The sequence below is a fragment of the Numida meleagris genome, chromosome 8 (assembly GCF_002078875.1).
Source record: "Numida meleagris isolate 19003 breed g44 Domestic line chromosome 8, NumMel1.0, whole genome shotgun sequence".
NCBI classification, from domain to species: Eukaryota; Metazoa; Chordata; class Aves; order Galliformes; family Numididae; genus Numida; species Numida meleagris.
Window position 1 is genome coordinate 6144549 of NC_034416.1, and position 14342 is coordinate 6158890.

Genomic DNA, 14342 nt, shown 5'->3' on the forward strand with positions numbered 1-14342 from the left:
TTGGAATAGCACAACAGGAAGGATAGGACCAGGCTCAGCGAGCACGGAGCGAAACACTCAGGCTGCCACTGTCTGAGGATTCTGCTTATGATTTGGAGAATGCTGTACACATCTTGTGGCATTTTCACAACAAAAGCAAAAGTAAAATCATTGAAATCCGAAAGCTACAAAAAAAAAAAAAATTCCTTCATCTTGGTGAAAAGTGTAAGTTGGCAAAGTACATCTGATTTGGCTTGATTTTTTAAAATTTGAACCTTTCCCCTCTGCAGCAGCTCAGTCTGCACCATCACACTGCAAACACGGATTAGAATATCTGAAGCTCAGGGCCCTTAGGAACTCTTTCACGTACCTGAGGGAACAAGGCCCAGCCGCAGCCGCCTTTCCCTCGGGGGCCTCCCAGCACACGGGGCACGTGCAGGATCTTCTGGAGCACGGAGGAAGGCGGCTCCGGCGCCTGCGTGGAGGCTCAGTGCCAGTCATGCTTCTGTCTCTCTGGTGCAAGCTGAGTCTGCAAGTGCTTGTCCTGCTCTTCAGACACCTGGAAGTACCCTGAGAGCTGCAAGCTGCGTGTGAGTACATTTTATGGTTTTTAATTAGGGTGGTTCTTTTGCAAGAGAAGTGGCTCTGTAGTGCCTCAGTGGCTTGTGTTTGGCTGGGTTTTGGTTTGGAGTTTTGCTGAAATTGCACCAAGTCCCTGGTGTTGTGCTGGAGCTAGGCATGGCCTTTGCTGCTGGCCAAGGGGCGGCAGTGCCTCGTGCTGGGTTTGATGCAGAGAAAAGAAACTTCCCTCAGGTTCCTGCTGTCGAAAGGAATTCTGAGGAGAATAAATTATAAAAGCTACTTTGTTCACAGTCTGTGTGGTGGAGAGGTAGCTAAAATAATGCAAAACTGTAGGGCTTTTAATGTAGCTTTTCAAAAGAGGCCTCTGTTCGCTCTTGTGTTGTTCTGGGTGTTTGATCATCTCCACTACTCCTTTCAATACTACAATATTACTCCAGTGTTTTCCACAGAGACAGTACATGCTTCTGCTGTTTAATGAGGAACCTTAAAAAGTGTGTGTACTTCTCAGAGTGTGAGGGAGCTTGCTGTTTGTCAGCATTTCCCCATTGCAAATAATGTCAGCCTTCCTTCCATGAGGCTCCTTTGCAGAAGCACACCGCAGCCTGGCTGAGCTCCCCAGCAGCAGTGCTGCTCGGCCGCCATTCAGTCAGCACTCGCCCTGAGCACGTGCTCCTGCGTTACTGTTTTTTGAGACCACATTTAGAATTCTTGATGCTCTGTTAGATTGGAGTTTGTGAGAGAGGTAGGATCTAAGTCTGCCCCCCAGTGTGTTTTCTTTTCAAGCATTCTAGATTTCATTGTATTTTCTTCAAATCCATAATGCATCAAAATGACTCGTAAATAAAATGTTTGGGGTAGAAATGCAGTCCTCAGTCTTGCTGTGCTGGAAGGTAACTCTCCTTGAGGAAGTACGGTGGGTATCATCATGCTAAATCTCCTCCAAATGGAAAATATGGAGAGTTGCACTTGCTACTGTGAACTTTTATTGTTTAGATTTGTAGCAAAGAAACTGACTATCTTTTCTAATATTGCTTTAAAAGCACTTTTGTTTGCTTGATTTGATTCCCATTGTAGCTAAGCCACATTCCCTCCCCCCCACCACTTGAAATGTAAGTAAATGCGTGTGTGCACATGCACATCAAATCCCACATTTAATTACCATTATCTATATTTGAACAAATCCTATCTAGCTGCATAGATAATAAAGAGAATTGGCTGCCAGCTGCTTGTGACTGGTTGCCATCCAGAATTTATTCAGAAGTTGAGTGTAGAGAAAGAATGCTTGTGTTACACCTGTAATGAAAACTAAAGTATTTCAAGCACTGAAATATGTGGCTAGGAACAAAACATTAAAACTGCAAGTTATTGACCAGACTTTGTTGTTCAGACAGAACTGTAGCTCTCATTTTGAAATAGTGCTATTCAGTATGAGCTTAGAGTATTTGTTGCTTGACTAATGAGCAGAAGCAAAAGCAGACTAATGGCTTTTTTAAGTGATAGCACATCATGCTTACTACTAGACAGGGAAATTTGGAATTATGTGCAGAGTAAAGGAGGATGAAATGTTTTTAACATTGCATCAAGTATGTCTGTATCCATGCTTGTATATAGAAAATTAGTACTTTCTAGTGAAAACTCCCTCACAGCCTTTTTTTTTTTTTTTCTGGCAGTCACACTTGTTTGCACTTTCATTAGTGGAACATAAGCAACAATGACAGGCTGCCACATGGCATTCCTAAGGATCTACTTGTTTTCTGAGCACATACCACTACCTCAGGAATGATTTGCAAATTCTTTGTAATTCAAGAACACTGGTAAAAGTCAGCTTGCAATTGTAGAGTGGTGATTATAAACTAGACACTTTATAATACCAATTTAGTCACAGTAACTGTATGCAGTCTCATAATTGGATTATGAAAACATAAATCAACAGCTTGTTCTGTAACTGAATGAGAAAAAAACCGTCTTTGCTCATGCTTCCCTAAAGTTTACACTAGCTTTTAATAATAATCAGTAGTATATTATTCTAGGAAGGGAAATTAGATGCTGGTCATCAATCTTCTGTCCTCAGGAAGGTAGCAAGTCACAGAAAGACCAGTTAGATTCTGGAGTTCATTCAGACAAGTGCCTGATGTTGTTGTCTATCAAGAAATGCTTTTTTTTTTTTTTTTTTTTTTGGCCTGTCAATCTGAACTAAATTTAAAGCAAACTTTGGAAATTCTGAATACATATCAGACTGTAATTAGGTTGAGTTTCTGAATCCTTGTAATGCAATTATAAATCTATGCAGTTTCAAATATACACGGTCCTAAAATTTCAAATGCACAGTAAATGCATTTATGAATTTTTTTTTGTCAACTTTTTCTCCTTGTTTGATTATCTGAAACTTTATGTTGTAGCTGAGGTAGGATTTGTTGTTTGTAAAAAGATGTCAGGTGAATGTTGGTGTTTGGTAACATCAGATATTGTTGAGAGGACCTTCCAAGGTTGTGTCTCCCTTGCTTCACTGAAGGCAGTTATGTCTGTAACTTTGTGTCTTAAGGCTGAAAGAAGTCACATGACTTTTACTGCAAATGGAAGGAGTTCGTTTCTCTTCTGGGCAATGCTTTAAATTAGTATTCTTTGTTTTAGGGTTATATTTTTAATGGCACAGAAGACTTGCTTATAACAAGGTGAATTATATATGTGAGCTTGTATTTGAATACGTACTTATTAACTCTGACAACCATTTCTGTTCTCAGTTCTGTTATTTCCTTCCTATTGCAAGTTCTGAAATCAGCTCTCACAGTTATTTTTAAAATGTGTCACTGTATTAGATAATGTATGAATAGTGGGGAAAAAAACCATGTTATAAAATATCTGTTTCATTCTTTTCCCTAGAACAGTAAAGTCCTGCCTAAGACTTAATTTTATGAGCACAGTTAAATGCTGATTATTCTGGTTTTTGATACCTAAGGCATCAGTAGCGCACTCACCTGATTCACCATTGAGTCAAGTCCCCATTGCTCCTATGGAGTGTAACTAGTGCACATAATCGTATCTGCTCTCTGTTTGTCAGCTGGGTTCAGTCTCAAAATGGCCATGTTCAAAAGTGATGTTTCCTGTGGGCTATCTCATGAAGATACAGTACATCAATAAAGCACCTCTCCATCTGTTAGAGTGCTCTTACCTACGTATCTTGTTTTGCTCTGGAAAGGTACTATATTTTAATTCACATGCTGAATTGAAAGGCAACATTCCAAGCCATTGACTTTGAGCTGAGCATCGAAGTAATAAAGAGGACAATGCAATGTGGAATGTGGTAATATGTAAACATTCACAAATGGGGGGGGGAGGGGAGGGAATTGTTGAATTTGACTGGCAGCTTTTTTTCTGACTGATGCCTTAAATAATGTTTCTTCCCACTAAGATGAAGTGAATATTTTTCTCACAAAAATATAATAACTAATGCAGGTGCTCAGCCTGCTTTGATACGTAATTTAAAAGTCTTACTGCACTGATGTAAAAATATAATCTATTTTTGGCATTTCCTTTTCTTGTTCTAAGCTCTCATAGTTTGGATCAAACTTGCTAGTCAAGTCATGACCACATGCTAGTTGGCTCGCAGAGAATTTCCATGAAGATCACACTCCCTTTCAACTTGTTTTCAGTTCATATGTTACGCAACTAAAATTACTGCGACTGAAAGCATAGAGGCAGGGGCTCAAAGTTGCTTCATGATGAGTGAAGGTCAGAGTCAAGTACAGTACCTAAGAGAAGTAATGTGCAGATCCATTTTTTAAATACTGGAGTTCATTCCCTTTATCAGCTATATTATAATTTGAGCAGTGTGTACAATTGGTTTTATTAATGGATAATACCAGTTGACCCTGCTCTGCTCTTACTCCCCATAAAGATAACTGGAGTCCTCTGTTATGATACAGGGAATACCACTGATGTGTGCTCCCTGCAGCACCCTGCTTGCTCCCAACACCTACTCCTGGCTTTGAGTGCATTAACCACAGCATGCAGCTTGCCAGCAATGATTTAGTAAGTAAGGGGAAGTAAATACTACATGTGAGTGGACTGCAAAGCTAAAGCTCTTGTGCAGAATTATATTGTGCTGTATGCCTAAAATAGTTACTTGCACTGCAGTATCTACAAAGCTAACTCTAGGCAAAACTGATTTGCATTGGCAGACCTGGAGTGTTTTTCACTGAAACCCGACTGGCTAAAGAATGCTGAAGCTGTAACAGTGCACAGGAGTGAGGACTGAACTCCCACAGAAAGGGTCTTCTCTGCAGTATGGTGTATGGCTACATTAACGTGCATGTGTTCTGGTGAACAGGGGAAATGCTAGCTATTAACAATTCTGTGTAGTTCCTCTCTTGTAATAAGTAGAAGTAAAAACAACAACAAAAAAATCACTCTACATTATGTTGAGTGTGCTGGGCTGGGTCTTTTGGAAGAATAAAGGACTTTTTTGTGTTATTTTATATTTTCTTTAATAGCCTTTGCATTAAATACTCGAGTAAAAGTGTAATGAAACAGCATTAATCTGCTTACCTCAGCAATAATGCAAGATGACGTGAAGAATCATAATTAATCGAACACTTATTTGTTTTATCAACATGTTAAAACTTTCATTCAGCTTTTGGTCTGACCTCTAAAAATCTGCTTGTGAGTATGCTGCTATACATATGGAATCTGGATTAGACCTCAGAGCTTGCACTGTAGGTGAGTTCAACATGTAGTTAGAAGGTTCCCAGCTTTGGTTTTCAGCTTGTGACTGTCTCATTAAGTGCAGTGTGACAATCAGGCCCTAGGTTGCTTATCCAGCCTCTATGCCAAAGAACAGTATGAGCCGCATAATTGAATAGGAAGTAAAAGAGTTTCAAGCTTGTGGCTGCTGTTAATACAGCTCCAGAATATTGTTACATATTTGTAACTTTTAGCTTCTTCAGAGATGTAATACTGAGGAAGGTAGATTGGAATTCTTGTCATCTGAGTTCAGAACTTCGCTGAGTTTCAGCTGCATGGTGAAATCTAGGCAATTGCCTGGAGAGCATTTTAATAGGCAAAATCTATTCTTTTGTCTGTATAGACGGGAATTAAAATAAAACAAAACCACAAAAGGTCGCCATTGTATTTGCCAATTAAAGTCTACTCCGGCATGATATATTTTAGAGTTTACAGGGAATTGTAGTTTTTCAACCATAATTGTACATTTTTTCTTCATAGCAGTTCAGCTCCAGTAAGCTCATTCTTTTTAATTTACAAGAGACATAATGGAAGAACCACAGGTGATCATTTATACAGTACTTCATACACAGCAGCACACGTAATTTCTGAGGATATATCCTAATGTGCTATATAGCACAACACAGTTCTAAAGTATGAATGGAGTTTTCCAAGTGAACTTGGTTTTAACTTTAGTTTTAAATGAAGTTGCCATTTGGATGCAAACAAACTTCATCTATCTTTAACTTATATGCAGATGTAGAAACTAAAGGCATATTTATAGCCAGCTGAGGTAGTCCAGAGCCAATTTAGTCACCAAGCTGCAGAAGTATATGCAATTATGTTTTCACCTACAGGCCTACTCACGCTGCTGCAGATTTTAATGAGTTTGAGCTTTCCTTATCTTTCAGTAAAGACTCATTAAATATGAGAAAAAAATGTAAGATTTAAGCCTTAAAACAAATAATGTGTTCTTAAAAGCATAATACCAGCTTCGAGCATAGGGAAGGTGAACTCTATTTTAGTGTCAGGATGTTTGCAAAAAAGGATGTTAACTACAACTTCCAGTGTCGAGGACATTAATGTCATTCACAAAATTTACAGCAAATATATTCTTTTTAATGAAATATTTTTCTTATTTTTTTCTGAATTATTTTGAACAGCCTATCAAAAATTCTAAAGCACTGATAGGGAAGAAATATCTTTGACTGTCAGCTATATAGGCTTCCACAACTACTGCCTACATTTTTAGATGCTGTATCTTTTAAGTAGAAGAGATGATATCACAGTATTTACTTGCCAGTGCTTGTACTCAAATAAGATCAAGGAATACTGTGTTGAAAATTAGCAGAAGATGATTCAGAATATGGAAGTAGAATTGAAGTGGACTTATTAATACTATTGATACTGCTAAGAATGCTTGTCAAATTCTGTAAATGTTACTGTAGAAATGAATCAAAATGAGTAAATGAGCACAGAAAGTAAGGAAGTCAGCAGCGGAGAGAACTCTCTTGCTCTGGAGAAAGTCTTCCTGTTGTCTTTTCCCATTATGTTACTTCTTTAAATGAGATGTTCCATTTCAGCAGACGAATGTGGTAAAATGTTTGTGTATTCCCCTAGTTGTTAATAAAATAAATAAGAAAGGAAGTCAGTTAATTTCTCAGCTAAGACTCATCCTCTGTGTTCTGTTAGTTTTCCAGTTTTATTTTTTTTTAAAATAGATCAGATTGCTATGTCTACATTTTCTGTCTTTTTCCTGTCTTTTAATAAAGCGAGATGGGGTGTGGTTATCATGAGACTATACTTGTGGAGTAGAGAAATAAATGAGGTCTTAATGGGGAGTTGGAAACACTGGCAATTTATGGCTTTCTACAACACTCACTACACATACACGTCAATGTGTAACATACCATAAATTATATTACATGCTGTAAAATGCTATAAATTGTCATTTTTAGTGTGAGTTATTCCCTTTAAAGACTTTTATTGCCTGCTGCTAGTGTGAGTTTCTGCAGCTTCCTCACCAATTCCCTGACTAATGATTTCAGCAACTGCAGGAAGGAGACTGGAGATGCAGTGGCTGATTAGGTAACACAACTGCATTAAAGCTGTGAAGCCAGAGGTTAAACTACATTAAAGAGAAAATATGATCTACTCACCTGGTAGCATCCTTAGTATTGAGCATTTCCAAATATCATTCAGACCAACTGTTTTATATTAACCACTGTTAATATGCACCCACTGAAACCTAGAAATGCTTCTAGTTTGTGCTAGTACCATGTGTATTGCATAGTCAGCTGCAGAAGAATGAAGATGAGCTAAATCCTGTGGAGCAATTCAGCATCTCCCAATGATCTGCCAATATCTCAAAGGAGGTATTACTACTATTGCTATAAATGTAAGAAATAGTACAGCAAAGTAGTAAACTGTAATATTTTTTAAGTGAGTAGCCATTATGATACTGGGTTATGTGTCTTTGTATTGCATGTTGAGTTCAACAGAGCTGAATAAGGGGAGGGAAGTGCAGATTGTACTGTGTTTGCATTGTGCAGCACTGCTGTGATACTTAGCCTTGGTGACCACCTTGTTGTGGTTATCATTGGCACCTCTATGTGTTCGTTCAGGAGGATGACAGGTGATGGTGTGTTCACTTAAATTCATTTGGACACCTGTTGGGATAGTTGTATTTGAAATGTTGGTGCTGCCTTTCAGGCTTTTCAACTGTCAGCATGAAAACTGCATGTTGCAGATTGCAAACAAAATGGGAAACCTGTGATGATTGATTTTGGGTTTTGCAAGAAATTCCTCAAAACAAGTCTGTTCCTTTCCCTTGAACAGCTGGGTTTACCATTGCTTTTAGGGAGATTTTTCTTTTTCACACCTTCATTAAACCTGAGTTTGGCAACATCCAACCTCTTCTCAGCATTTTGGGAAGAGAAACGTCTGTCTAAAATATATCTAAGGTAATCTTGTTGTTTAAGGCGTGATGAAAAGGGTAGTTATCATTAAAAATCAATGTAAACATATTTTGCTAGATGCCTCTTTTGCATTATAGAGAGGTTTTTGTCTGCTGGGTCCTCCCCCCTGCCCTGCGGCCCGGAGCACATTTCTGGCTGAAGTGTGCCCTCTAGTGAGCCACTGGGGCGGGATTCAGATGGCAGAGCTTTCTCATCAGCGGGGTGGGTATTTTTCCTTTTCTTTCTCCTGTAGCTTGGAGAATTAATCAAGCACAGTTCATAAGAATAGCTGATTTGTACTTTGTTAGGTGAGATAAAGAAGTCAGCGTCTTAGTATTTCTAATGTATTTCTAAAGCTGCCACACTTACCATCTGTTTTGCCCCATTCTCAGCTGTGTATTTCTGCTTTTCCTTCTACCTTCCCCAGCTTTTCCTTTTCCTTCCTAAGCTTTTTGTAAATGCAAGAGGCAGTTCATGGGTCTTGGTTTTTAGTTCTTGTTTTTCTTTTTTTCCAAAAGAGGCTGAAGTGAGTAGTTGTCAAAAGAAATGTCACTGTGCAATTTGTCACTTTTTTTTTTTTTTTCTGACCTCTCTTCACATAGTCTTTAGAATCCTACAGCTGTTGCTCCTTTGTGTCGTGCGAACTTCGCAGCCGGTGGGAAATAGGCACTAAGGGTTTATAAAGCCATGTGTAAGCAGTAAATGTGTGATGACTGAAAGAGCCGTGTGGCTAATGTGCACTAGATAACTTCAAATGAGCACTAGGCCAAATTTATGAACAAAAAGAATATGCTTTTTGCCCATCATTCAAGCTTGTACTTTTTGTACATAGGAAGTTTTAAATACATGAATAAGGACAGGACTGTAAATGAATATATTTTGAGTGGTAACTTCTGTTCTGTGAAATGTGCTCAAGGGACTTCATTATACTGTCCTAAGCAGAGCATCCCTCTTTGCTGCTCTCTGCTCCAACGCTGTCTGCATATCCCAGGTCTGTTCTTCAGTAACAGATGTGTTCTTCCACTTTTACGCAAAGTAGATGCAGCTGATACTTAACCACAAGTATCTCTAAGAAGATATTTTTAGATTAAAGGGATATAAATTATTTAAAATTATCACATGCTTAAGATGTGCGCACTGCATTTATTTGTTTTGAATTGATAGATTGTTTAGGGAGCGCATACATACATATCCTTTTGTTCCAAAATGAATGGGTAGAAAAATTGGAAAACACTGACTGAAAAAGTTCTTTCCCTTTCTAGCAACCCTTTCCCTAGTTATTAGTCAGCTGTGCATGTAAGAGCTCTGTCTGAATGAAAATAAATCAGTCTGTGCTGTTATTCGAACAGTGTTAAAACTTGTCTGATTCTTGCCTTCTAGTTTCAAGGCTATTTCAAAGCTTTTTTTTTTCTTCCATTGGCTAAAAACACCATTCCAATTTCTAGCCCAAATTTATTTACGGCCATTTTCTGTCTGACTTAAGACTTCCTAAGGTTTGCAATTGAAATATCAACAACTGAGTGCAGCATCATACATAGAACTATATTTGCTCTTCAGAAGCATTTTTAAGAGCCCGTTGAGAAGTCACCTATGTCATGGAGTTGGAAAAGAGGAGCTCTGTTTCGATAAAAAAAACTCCCTTCTTTCTCTTCCCTTTGGAGTCACATGTTTAACAGTTATTTTCAATCCTGAAGTGGGGTTTTTTTTGGTGAATTTTTGTGTTAATAGCTGTCCAGTATTTCAGAACAGTCATATGTGACTGTGACACTGTGTGACAATGTTAGAACGTTGCTGATGCACATTAGCAAATCCTATCAGGTGAATAATAGCTACTTTTGGGGGACTTCTTAAATGAAAAACTGTTGGTAGTTTATGCACATAATGGATCTCTGAATGTATCACAGCCATCTTAACTTAAACTTTTAGAGCCTGTAGTAGGATCTGCTTTTAAAAGTTTAAAATAGAATCAACATAAATGACAAGGACTTGTTTTATGGAGCTGATGAGGTCTTTCTTCTTGTGCTCTTAGAAAAAAAATGCTGTCTTATTAATTGTTAAATCATACTCAACTTATGTAAGTCTCCTTGAACTCAGACATTGGCAAGTACAACTTTTTAATGTAAACATCGTAAATCCAAATTCTTTGCTGATAAAAGTTGTAGTTGGGTCAAAATAAGGTTTGATCCAGAAAGGTTCCTTCATCTGGACCAGATTTGGTGCCACATATTGTGAATTCCATTATACGGTTGGTACATGCAAGTAACCAGTTGTGAAAGTAAACAGTATGTAGTAGGAAAATGGAAGAGGAAATTCCATATTCAGCCAGTTGCAGATAAGTACTTAAAGTAATTCTGGCTTTGTCTTTGGCAGCTGGCTTTAGTTTGCACCTATATGAAAAGTGGTAGATACCAACTTTTCCAGCTCTGTTTCTGTCCATTTTAAATGTATGCAGTGAAGATCTCTATTTCCTTTCATGTTTAAACTTCACTCTCATTCTGCTTTCAGGTTGAATATGCTTTCAAAGGTTGAATATGAGAATAGTTCTCGTCCTTGAGGACTTTTCTCAACTTGCTGCAAAGGTTTTTGAATTTTGTGTTATCATAGAATTTCCAGTTGTCATTCTTCTGCAGAAGAGACTACACTAAGGGCAATGTGTCATTACTGCTTGCTGTGGAACAAGTATTTTCATCAGGTATCTCAGTGGAAACTAGAAACCGATGACCTTGTGCAGGCGTGGATTTCTTTGGTTACATGACAAAAAAAATACAGCTTGGTGTGAAAACTCAGCTGCTAAGTTTATGAAACATTTACTGAAGTCCCCAAGGGTCTTCGGAAGCTGTTAGCATTGAACGCTATCAAGGGTACCTAAAATAACATTTCACTAGAGATTCTTGAAATTTCTCTGGCTTGCAAGCAGAAGTAAAAAACAACCTCCTAGTGTAAATTCATTCCTACTACTGCATGCAATAAAATCTTTTATTGAGTAAATGAGTGAGCTTTAAAAAACGTGAGTAGAATATTGCTGATTTCTAAGGAAACCTTTTAAAAAAGGATGCTGATGAGGAGTGGGGAAGTGAAATCAAGTAGACAACTAAATGAATATAGTGAGTTGTCACTTCTGCTTAACCCTATGCCCTTTATCAGACCGCTGTTTGTTGCTCCTGGTCTTCTTTTCTTCTCCCAGTCAGAATCCTAACATCTGCTGAAAGCCATTGTCTTGCTGCATGTCCAGCTGTTAAACCCACGCTCCCATGCTGCTTTGTGAATGGGCGGAAGCCACACTGATAGCTTTGTAAAAAGTAGAGAGAAGTGGTGGTAATGGAACAAGACTGCTTGTAGTAGCCACCTCTCTTCCTAGCTTCAGTATTTTTTTCCTGGAGATCAGAGTTAAAATGCTACGGGGTTGTAGTTGTAATTAAATAGGTATACATCTTATGAACCAGCGTGTGTGAACTCTGACATGAAATGCAGTGGAGGAAAATCCCTGTTGCTGTGTCCTTCCAAAATTGGTCACACTAAAACTATAAAATTAAAAATTCAAACAAACAAAAAACCTCAAAATGGAGCATTTCCATCAGTGTTGCAGGAAAGCCAGGAGAATTGTATGCACAAATATTCTGAATAAACAGATGATGTATGAAGTAGATCAACAAAATGTGGATCTCACTAACATTATAAACATGTAAAATTTATCTCATTGGCAAATTGATAGCAAAACATTTTTATCAGACATTTCTGCAGACTGTAACGTGTAAAGCAGTCTCTATTTGGAAAACAGATTGAATCTTTTTCCTCTCCTTTTATGTTATGTGTGTATATTCTTTATCATTGCTTCCTCATTTAGAGGTGAAGTGCCTTTTGACTGAACCTCAGAATGGCTGTTTATTATTTCACTGAAAAGCTGCTTTGTTTGCCTTTAACCATCCAGATCTGAATCTAATAGTTGTATCTTAGGTCTCCTGTACACAGAACTGATTTTCAACACTCCAGTGCTTCCTTGTGCTGCTGCAGTGCTGCAGGAGACAAATGGAAGTGATGCTTTAAACAAAGTACAGATGTTTTTATCGATGCTACTCAGAATAATAGGAGGTAAAAGGCAAATGCTTGTAATTTCTTGTATATGATAGTTCCTGCTGTTGATCATGTTTATAGTTCTCTGTGTGCATGTGTATACATGCAAGGGCTGCTCCGAAAGTAATGCCTCTTACTTTATTATGTTGGTGGTATGGCTGTAGAAGCTGAACCTTCCCACCAGTATTCCATTCCATTGTGTTGCCTCATGACAGATGGCAGCAAAGGGGCAGTCTGACAAAATGGTGTCTGATATGGAAGTGTGTAGGAAGCAAAGATGTGAAACTGAGTTCCTCCATACAGAATAAAATGTACCCACTGACATTCATCAACACTTGCTGGATGTTTATGGAGAGCAAACAGTGGATGTGAGCGCAGTGAGATGATGGCTGATGAGTTGCAGCTGTGGGTCACATCTGCTGGTGCAGATTTTTGCTAGTGTGGCATGCAGGCTCTTGTTCATTGCTGGTGAAAACGTAGAGTTGATGGTGGTGACTATGTTGAAAGGTAGTGTTTTGTAGCTGAGAATTTGCTCTATCAAATAGTGTTATTGGGCTCTTTATATCTCTTTTAGTTTCCACAGAAATAAATAGGAAGCAATGCTATATTCCTCATGTCTTACATTTCTTGCTTGCAGATGATGCTGACATAAACAAACAGTTCCTTATAGCAAAGCAGTTATATTAGAGCCAATCTGTAATAAATAATGATTACAGAACTTGATAAGCATCTGGTTGCTGTGGAACCAAACACCATTCTGTTTTGGCATTACCAGTTGATAGTTAGTATGTACTGCTGTAGCACTGGAAATTAGAACAGCAAATGGTTTCAGGTTTTTTGGCCATTTGAAAGGCAAGACAGAGGTAGTCATGGCTGTGGCATTCTGTACCAGTGAGTATTGCTGTGGCCAGACGTAGTATTTGAGGAGATGAAGTTTGGCCCTAGTGGAAAATTGTCAGAGTATATATGCATAAAACAAAACTCCTCCTTAAGCCACGCATCTTTATAAATAAAGATAACAAAGAGCTTGAAGGAACGAACAATACCGAATGTACACACACCATTAAGCATAACATACTTTTTCTGCCTTTGGATTTCTCCGTGCTTGAGCTTTGCCATGCTAATAAACAGGTTATATGTATTTTTGCCTTTTCACGGAATGTTTTAAGTTAGAGCAAATCAGTTTATGCCGCAGCCAATCAAAGTAGCTACTGACTTCGGGATCAGTGTAACTCTAATACATGATTTTTAACAACTGCAGCAGAATGACACAAGGGTTGTTTAGTGCTTTTGTAGGTACAACTGTACAAGAATTTGCCTCCCAGCTTTTTCTTGCACCTTCCTAGAAGTATTTAAGGGATCAACTTAATATTTTCCCAGAGTGTGAGTTCAAAATTAAATATTTACTGTAGAAAACATCAAATTCTAGAACAGTTTTTACTTTCATGAGGGTCAGTGACCTAAATGTCTGTTTACCTTAGACTTCCAGTAGTGGACAAAAAACTAGAAATTCTATACCTAGCACAGTATTCCTACCATATATGACACTATCCACCTTAAACCATAGTTTCAGTAAGCACTTCACATGATATTTATATATATATATATCTTAACCAAAGCCCTGGACTTCATTAAACAATTGAATTTGTGAAGTAACTTACGGAATATGAGCAAGTTGCATATGGAATGCTAACTACTAGCATTTGTTTCTTCTGTCAAAAAGAAATGAGAGTAATATATGGTTGCATGAAGTGTTGAAATAATGCAAGATCAATGATTTCTTCTGCTGCAAAGCTGGAAAAAAAAAGTCTATCCTATGTCAGAATAAAAATATAGCTGTCCTAAACAGCTTAGGGGGGGAAGGAGGAACTGTGCTTCTTTCTGGACAGTGATGCTGAGGGAATAGCTGTCAAAATATATTGATTGTTTCTTGTCATGGTTTTGTGATTTTCGGTTATTGGTATTCCACATCATAACATCATGTAGTGGACATACCTAGTTCTCAGAAGAGAAGGACTACTACAGTCCCCACGG

General features: G+C 38.1%; 1 long non-coding RNA gene across 1 annotated transcript in view; it reads left to right on the plus strand.

Moving 5' to 3' along the window:
* LOC110403003 overlaps positions 354–14342 on the plus strand; it is a 274642-nt gene continuing 260653 nt past the window's right edge. The window contains exon 1 of the long non-coding RNA XR_002441455.1: positions 354–569. This is a non-coding gene — a long non-coding RNA (uncharacterized LOC110403003). The remainder of the gene's footprint in view (positions 570–14342) is intronic.